We start from the raw sequence: 8500 nt of genomic DNA, 5'->3' as shown, positions 1-8500 counted from the left end.
AATTCTATATTGCCTCATACTGGTACTTTTCCACATACATACTTTTCCTATCTAAATATTAAATACTTAATATTTACCTACTAAATGCTAAGCATTTCATATGTGTTCTCTTAATTCTCTCAAGCATCCTGAGTAGATGGTACTATCACTGCCATGTTATAGATGAGAAAATAGGCTCTGAGAGATTGAGATAGTTACCCATAATCACACACAATTTTCCTGAAAGTTTTTGAGGGTATGATCTAGGTATCCTATACAATATACAGCACAAGGGTTGACACATTTGGATTACATTTTGAAAAACATCTTTATAAAAAGAAAGAATATGGGACTGGGAGCAGCCATGATGTTAAACTTGTTTTTTCCACTTACTAATATGGCCTTGGGAGAAATTACATGACCTTCTAAAATTTGTTTCCTCACCTATAGTAGTGTATCCTTGTGTTGACTGTCTGGTTCACATGAAATAAAGTATATGAAATGCTATGTAAAGCATTCTGTAAGTAAGACATTGTTCTTATTTCACAAAACCTAACTAAGAGAGTAGAAAGAAAAAGTTTGTAGTTAGTAATAATACTTACATTGAGGTGACATGTCTTGGCCTTTTATTTTTTAAATGAAATCATACTACTGCTATAAAAATTGTGACAGCACAGAGAATTTATTCCTACAGAGAGATGACACCTTTGATCTCAAGATATAAAGCCTTTTGGAAAAGGAACCATGTTCATGGATAGGCCCACAGCACACTGAATGCATAGATGACCAGTTTCAGCTTGGTCAAGGAAATAAAGAAGAAAGACCAAAGTTAGACTGAATTAAAATATTTTTTCATATTTCTCTAACTCAATAAAAGAGCAGGATGTATGCATCAGAGGAGATCAAAATTCATAGTGATCGTTTGATAACTAAGGTACCCTCCCTGATTCTTAATTCTTTACCTTCACTTCACCCTCTTTGTGTTGTAGCTTCATTGAACTTGTTTCAGTCCTAAATGTTCTTTGTTGATTTCAGCTTCAGCATATAAACTTTACCTGGAGTATTCTCCTCTGTTCTCTGCTTAGTGAATACTTTATTACCTGTTTAATAGTCATTCTGAATGGGAAAGCGAATTTCCCTGCACTTGAAGCAGGGTCTCTGTGGTTATGTAATCTGATGTTAGCCTTGTATAACCCTGAATGTCTTCATCAGAACACCCACCCCACCACTGTCTTTTTGTAGCTCATTTATCATGGAATGGTAAGCTCCATAAAAGACTATGCTTATTTCATTGACTGCAATATTGTCAACAGCCCAGAGCCTAGCACATAATAGACTGTCAATAATTATTTATTTTTTGTACTGCTGCGTTTTTTTTCTTTTTCTTTTTCTTTTCTTTAAGCCAAGAAAGAACAGTTCCTTGGAAGCTAATGATGAGGATACCCAAGAGCATTAGTACTTCAAAACTGCTCCTGGATCCACAAGCATCCCATGCCTAAGGGCATAGGATTTCCATTGTTATTTGTTTTTAATACTTCACATCTCTATATTGTTTGTTTGTTTGTTTCATTCTTTTTCTCTCTCTCTCTTTTCTTTTTTTTTTTTTTTTTTTCTTTTGGAATCAGACGATGCCTGCATGCATGTTGATTGCAAATGACTGGGCAGGCTTCAGATTGCTACTGGATAGATATTCATGCAAGTAAATCTTCCCTTTTATCAAAATTTCAGAACTTTTCCAAAGCAAAGGGATCAGAATTAGCATTCTCCTTAAGGCGGAGTGACTCACATCAGGTCATGAACTCACTGAGTCACCCATGCATACACAGTTTTGTGTTTTGAAATCAAAATGGGCATTGAGATCACAGCCAGAATGAAAATAATGTTTTGAGAGGTTATTACTATTTAGTTCTGGGAAACAATAGCCAGCCTTTGTTGTTTCCCCTCCAACCCTGTCATTTGCTATTTACACGCAACTTTGGCCTTTTATTTATTTTTTTTATATTTATTTATTTATTTATTTATTTATTTATTTATTTTTTAATATATGAAATTTACTGTCAAATTGGTTTCCATACAACACCCAGTGCTCATCCCAAAAGGTGCCCTCCTCAATACCCATCACCCACCCTGCCCTCCCTCCCACCCCCCATCAACCCTCAGTTTGTTCTCAGTTTTTAACAGTCTCTTATGCTTTGGCTCTCTCCCACTCTAACCTCTTTTTTTTTTTTTTTTCCCTTCCCCTCCCCCATGGGTTTCTGTTACGTTTCTCAGGATCCACATAAGAGTGAAACCATATGGTATCTGTCTTTCTCTGTATGGCTTATTTCACTTAGCATCACACTCTCCAGTTCCATCCACGTTGCTACAAAAGGCCATATTTCATTTTTTCTCATTGCCATGTAGTATTCCATTGTGTATATAAACCACAATTTCTTTATCCATTCATCAGTTGATGGACATTTAGGCTCTTTCCATAATTTGGCTATTGTTGAGAGTGCTGCTATAAACATTGGGGTACAAGTGCCCCTATGCATCAGTACTCCTGTATCCCTTGGATAAATTCCTAGCAGTGCTATTGCTGGGTCATAGGGTAGGTCTATTTTTAATTTTCTGAGGAACCTCCACACTGCTTTCCAGAGCGGCTGCACCAATTTGCATTCCCACCAACAGTGCAAGAGGGTTCCCGTCTCTCCACATCCTCTCCAGCATCTATAGTCTCCTGATTTCTTCATTTTGGCCACTCTGACTGGCGTGAGGTGGTATCTGAGTGTGGTTTTGATTTGTATTTCCCTGATGAGGAGTGACGTTGAACATCTTTTCATGTGCCTGTTGGCCATCCGGATGTCTTCTTTAGAGAAGTGTCTATTCATGTTTTCTGCCCATTTCTTCACTGGGTTATTTGTTTTTCGGGTGTGGAGTTTGATGAGCTCTTTATAGATTTTGGATACTAGCCCTTTGTCCGATGTGTCATTTCCAAATATCTTTTCCCATTCTGTTGGTTGCCTTTTAGTTTTGTTGGTTGTTTCCTTTGCTGTGCAGAAGCTTTTTATCTTCATAAGGTCCCAGTAATTCACTTTTGCTTTTAATTCCCTTGCCTTTGGGGATGTGCCGAGTAAGAGATTGCTACGGCTGAGGTCAGAGAGGTCTTTTCCTGCTTTCTCCTCTAAGGTTTTGATGGTTTCCTGTCTCACATTCAGGTCCTTTATCCATTTTGAGTTTATTTTTGTGAATGGTGTGAGAAAGTGGTCTAGTTTCAACCTTCTGCATGTTGCTGTCCAGTGCTCCCGGCACCATTTGTTAAAGAGACTGTCTTTTTTCCATTGGATGTTCTTTCCTGCTTTGTCAAAAATGAGTTGGCCATACGTTTGTGGGTCTAGTTCTGGGGTTTCTATTCGATTCCATTGGTCTATGTGTCTGTTTTTATGCCAATACCATGCTGTCTTGATGATGACAGCTTTGTAGTAGAGGCTAAAGTCTGGGATTGTGATGCCTCCTGCTTTGGTCTTCTTCAAAATTACTTTGGCTATTCGGGGCCTTTTGTGGTTCCATATGAATTTTAGGATTGCTTGTTCTAGTTTCAAGAAGAATGCTGGTGCAATTTTGATTGGGATTGCATTGAATGTGTAGATAGCTTTGGGTAGTATTGACATTTTGACAATATTTATTCTTCCAATCCATGAGCAGGGAATGTCTTTCCTTTTCTTTATATCTTCTTCAATTACCTGCATAAGCTTTCTATAGTTTTCAGCATACAGATCTTTTACATCTTTGGTTAGATTTATTCCTAGGTATTTTATGCTTCTTCGTGCAATTGTGAATGGGATCAGTTTCTTTATTTGTCTTTCTGTTGCTTCATTGTTAGTGTATAAGACTGCAACTGATTTCTGTACATTGATTTTGTATCCTGCAACTTTGCTGAATTCATGTATCAGTTCTAGCAGACTTTTGGTGGAGTCTATCGGATTTTCCATGTATAATATCATGTCATCTGCAAAAAGCGAAAGCTTGACTTCATCCTTGCCAATTTGGATGCCTTTGATTTCCTTTTGTTGTCTGATTGCTGATGCTAGAACTTCCAGCACTATATTAAACAACAGCGGTGAGAGTGGGCATCCCTGTCGTGTTCCTGATCTCAGGGAAAAAGCTCTCAGTTTTTCCCCATTGAGGATGATGTTAGCTGTGGGCTTTTCATAAACGGCTTTTATGATCTTTAAGTATGTTCCTTCTATCCCGACTTTCTCAAGGGTTTTTATTAAGAAAGGGTGCTGGATTTTGTCAAAGGCCTTTTCTGCATCGATTGACAGGATCATATGGTTCTTCTCTTTTTTTTTTGTTAATGTGATGTATCACGTTGATCGATTTGCGAATGTTGAACCAGCCCTGCATCCCAGGAATGAATCCCACTTGATCATGGTGAATAATTAACTTTGGCCTTTTAGATGGAGCGGCAAGGAAGGGGGCTGTTAGAGGTGGAGCTTTAGGTTGCCCATCAACCATTCACCCATCTACCCATCACTAAATACATGCATACTCACCTGGAGAATTACACATCCAAGCTATTGAGTTGAAGAGGCAGTATGTCTAGTTTAGAATTTCCTAAGTCATCAAATTTGTGCAAATTACAGTGATAAAAAGGGTGGCTAGACATAGGAAAGGGTAGAAGTGCTCTAAGATTCAAAGCAGGAATTTTTATATTTTGCTAGAATGTTTGAATTGAAAGGATCTTTAAAATATATCAACTTTGGTGGTGCCTGGGTGGCTCAATTGGCTAAGCATCTGACTCCTGATTTTGGCTCAGGTCATGATCTCACAGTATGTGGGATCAAGCCCCATGTTGGGCTCTGCACTGGCAGCCCCCTCCCCTTTCTCTGCCCCTCCCCTGTTCTCACTCATTCTCTCTTCCTCTCTCCCTCTCCCTCCCTCCCCCTTCCTTCCCTCTCTCTCTCTCTCTCTCTCTCTCTCTCTCAATAAATAAATAAATAAATAAATAAATAAATAAATAAATAAAACTTGAAAAACTCATTCAACTTTGCACTATCTTAACTTCATTTGCTTTCTTGCCTGTTAGTCATTTGGCTTAGTGGTTAATTGCTCAGACTCTGGAGTTTGCTTGAGTTTTAGTCTTGGCATCAACTGTTGTTGAACTTAGGTCATTGGCCAAGGTGTTTAACAGTTATGTGTGTGAGTTTGCGCATCTATAAAAAGGCAAAAATAAGAAGGAATGTGTTGGGTTGTTGTAAGGCTTAAATGAGGTAATGGATGTAAAGTGCTTAAAGCTCAGTGCCTGGCCCCTAATGAACATTCAGTGCATGTTGGTTTTTATTTTCACCAAAGGCTTTAATGGTCAATATGTGCTAGATGCTGTGCTGGTACCAAGAATAAAGTTCAGTCCCCATATTTGTGTGATATTTCCTATCTAAGAAGAGAGGGTAAAAACCTCACAAATTATTGTCCAACATAATGACAAGTCTACCATAGAAAACATATGGAACAAAGTGTGCTGTCAACTCTGGGGATGGAGAAACTATATTTGATATTTGGTTTTATATGGACTTGGTAGAAGAGAGATGTAGGGATAGGTTTTTCAGCAAAGAGAACTGCTCACAGGGATTTAGGCCTGTGGGATGTTTGGGCAAGTTGGATGTGGCTGGCTCAGAGGTGTGTGTGAGCAGTGGGACTGAGCAGTGAGGTGGGGAATTCAAAATCCCTGGGAAGGTGATTGCGAGGAGACCTGAAGTCAAGGATGTGTGTTCCCATTAGTTGCTCTATGTGTTCCTGTATTACGGGGCTAACATTCTCAACATGTGTTTCTGAATGTATCTTGGGGTGTGTTGACTCATCGTTTAGAAGATCTTACTTTATACTTTGAGTTTGGAAAGGGCATTGCATTTATTTCAGGTTTTTAAGGTTGAGATGCCAGGTGTGGGTGAAATGTGGTTCTGCCCCACTGTTGCTTTAGTTAAACTGATTGAGTGCCATCGTCTGATGCCATTTTTCATGGGTCTCAAAAAAGCACTTTCTGTCTTAACAATTGAAAAAGCAACTACTCTGGGCAAAAAGTTGAGAGAGTTAATATTAAGCACAGTGACTTGACTTGTCTTTCTTTCTTTCTTTCTTTCTTTCTTTCTTTCTTTCTTTCTTTCTTTCTTTCTTTCTTTTCTTTCTTTTCTTTCTTTTCTTTCTTTCTTTATCTATCCCCTCCTTCCCCTCCCCTACTTTTACACCCTGTTTTGTCTTCCATTTTAATTTCCCTTTTAGGGGCTCTCTCCACATTCTTTTTCTTCTGCCATCACTCCCATCTCAAACTCAGCCCTTTGCCAACCTCTCTTAGGACAGTGGTGTCCCACTGGGGGGCCCCTCACACTTTTTTGAGGCCCTGTGGAGTTAACTCAGGGTCTGGGCTGGTGGAGCTCCTGAATTTGCACTGTGGCTTCCACCTTGCTTTTCTGACTTACTTTGTATTTTGAGTTTCTAAGTAAGATTTTGTTCAGAGAAACAGTTCTGGGGTTACAGAAAGTTTAATATTATGGCCTTAGGGTACTGAGTCATACTTCATTTCTCATTTTCTTTAACCACTTCATAAATACTAAAACAGATTTGTGTAGGGCCCTTTTCAAATAAATGTCTCTGTGGGTTTTTTTTTTTATTTTTCACAATTGCTCTCTTGAACTATTCCTTTCCTTTCTTATTTTGCTTACAAATGGTGCTTTTTGATGTGCTTTCCGTGAGCTAATGTGTTGGAATGCTGTTTTTATAATCTTTCTCTGAATTATACAAGTCAGAATGGCATTCTTGAAACTCACTTTTTAAAAATTGTTGCTGACTAGTGTTATGAAACTCTGTATACCAATGACATATAAGGTTCAAATGGAAGGATAATGTGCATATTGATAAGCTTTTCATGTGTTGTATAAAAGACACATTCCATAAGGCAGGCACATTCATGTTTCTTCCCTCTGCTGGGTGTGAGGCGGGCCAGCTTGCCCCTCAGTCCAAGTTCAGAAGAAACAAAGAGAATCAGAAAAAAGAAGAGGAACAGTAATGTGATGTTTTTTAGATTGTGGAACTCTGTAGCTAAATGATAATTCCACATCATTTTTTCAACTCCTTCATGGTTTTTGATAGTTCAGAGGGGAAGAAGGGATCAGAATGTAAAGTGTAAATAAAACTCATTCATGAGCAAATAGATGACTCCTCCCCCTCGTCTACCTTTTTAATTATGCCAAATAATTAAGTCTAATATGCTTTTTAAATGAAATTTATTGTCAAATTGGTTTCCATACAACACCCAGTGCTCATCCCAACAGGTGCCCACCTCAATGCCCATCACCCACTTTCCCCTCCCTCCCACCTCCCATCAATCCTCAGTTTATTCTCAGTTTTTAAGAATCTCTCATGATTTGCCTCCTTCCCTCTCTGTAACTTCCCCCCACCCCTTCCCCGTGGTCTTCTGTTGAGTTTCTCAGGATCCACATAAGAGTGAAAACATATGGTATCTGTCTTTGTATGACTTATTTCACATAGCATAACACTCTCCAGTTCCATCAACATTGCTACAAAAGGCCATATTTCATTCTTTCTCATTACCAAGTAGTATTCCATTGTGTATATAAACCACAATTTCTTTATCCATTCATCAGTTGATGGACATTTAGGCTCTTTCCATAATTTGGCTATTGTTGAAAGTGCTGCTATAAATAATTAAGTCTAAAATTAATGGACCAAGATTGGGGGAAGGGGAATTGAGAAGTATGTTATAGAACTTTCTTTTTTTTTCTAAGTTTATTTATATCGTGAGAGAGAGAGAGAGAGAGAGAGGGAGAGAGCGAAAGTGTGCACGCCTGAGTGAGCATGTACCCACAAGTGAGGGAAGGGCAGAGAGAAAGAGGGAGAGAGAGAATCGCAAGCAGGTATCTGAGCTGTCAGCACAGAGCCTAACACTGGGCTCAATCTCAGAACCATGAGATCATGACCTGAGAGGAAATCAAGAGTTGGTGGCTTAACTGACTGAGCAACCCAGGCACCCCAGAACTTTGTTTTTAAAAGTTTTGTGAAGCAAATATGTAAAATGCAAAATACAATAAATGTCTCCTTTCTATTCTGATGTTTACTTCTCTCAAGCTTAGAGGCTATTCGAATTTCTTTGTTTACTTGTTACTGAACCAAGTTATACATACGTATTAGTTTTAGCTCTTTCCCTGTAAATCCAGTCCTCAGACATTTTGTTCCTTTTTGGAGGCAATACTGCATTTGTCTGCATCATTCGCACTTTTAACACGAAGTTATCAAGTTCCTTATAGGTTCTGTTCATCCCTTGTGCTTAAATATGCCTCTAAAAATGGTTTGATCCAAATATATTCTGTCATAGTATAAAAGAGGTTTGCATTTTATTTTTTTGAGTGTGTGTGTGTGTGTCTGTGTGTATGTGTGAAGAAATTCTGAATCTCATAAACCCAGCTATGTGTATATGACTTTGTGGAGATTTAAGTATTTCTTAGAGTGAAATATAATTTCAGAGAAT

Source organism: Neofelis nebulosa, chromosome 4, assembly GCF_028018385.1.
Source record: "Neofelis nebulosa isolate mNeoNeb1 chromosome 4, mNeoNeb1.pri, whole genome shotgun sequence".
Lineage (NCBI taxonomy): Eukaryota > Metazoa > Chordata > Mammalia > Carnivora > Felidae > Neofelis > Neofelis nebulosa.
The sequence above is the reverse complement of the archived record's forward strand: the minus strand, read 5'-3'. Positions refer to the sequence as shown.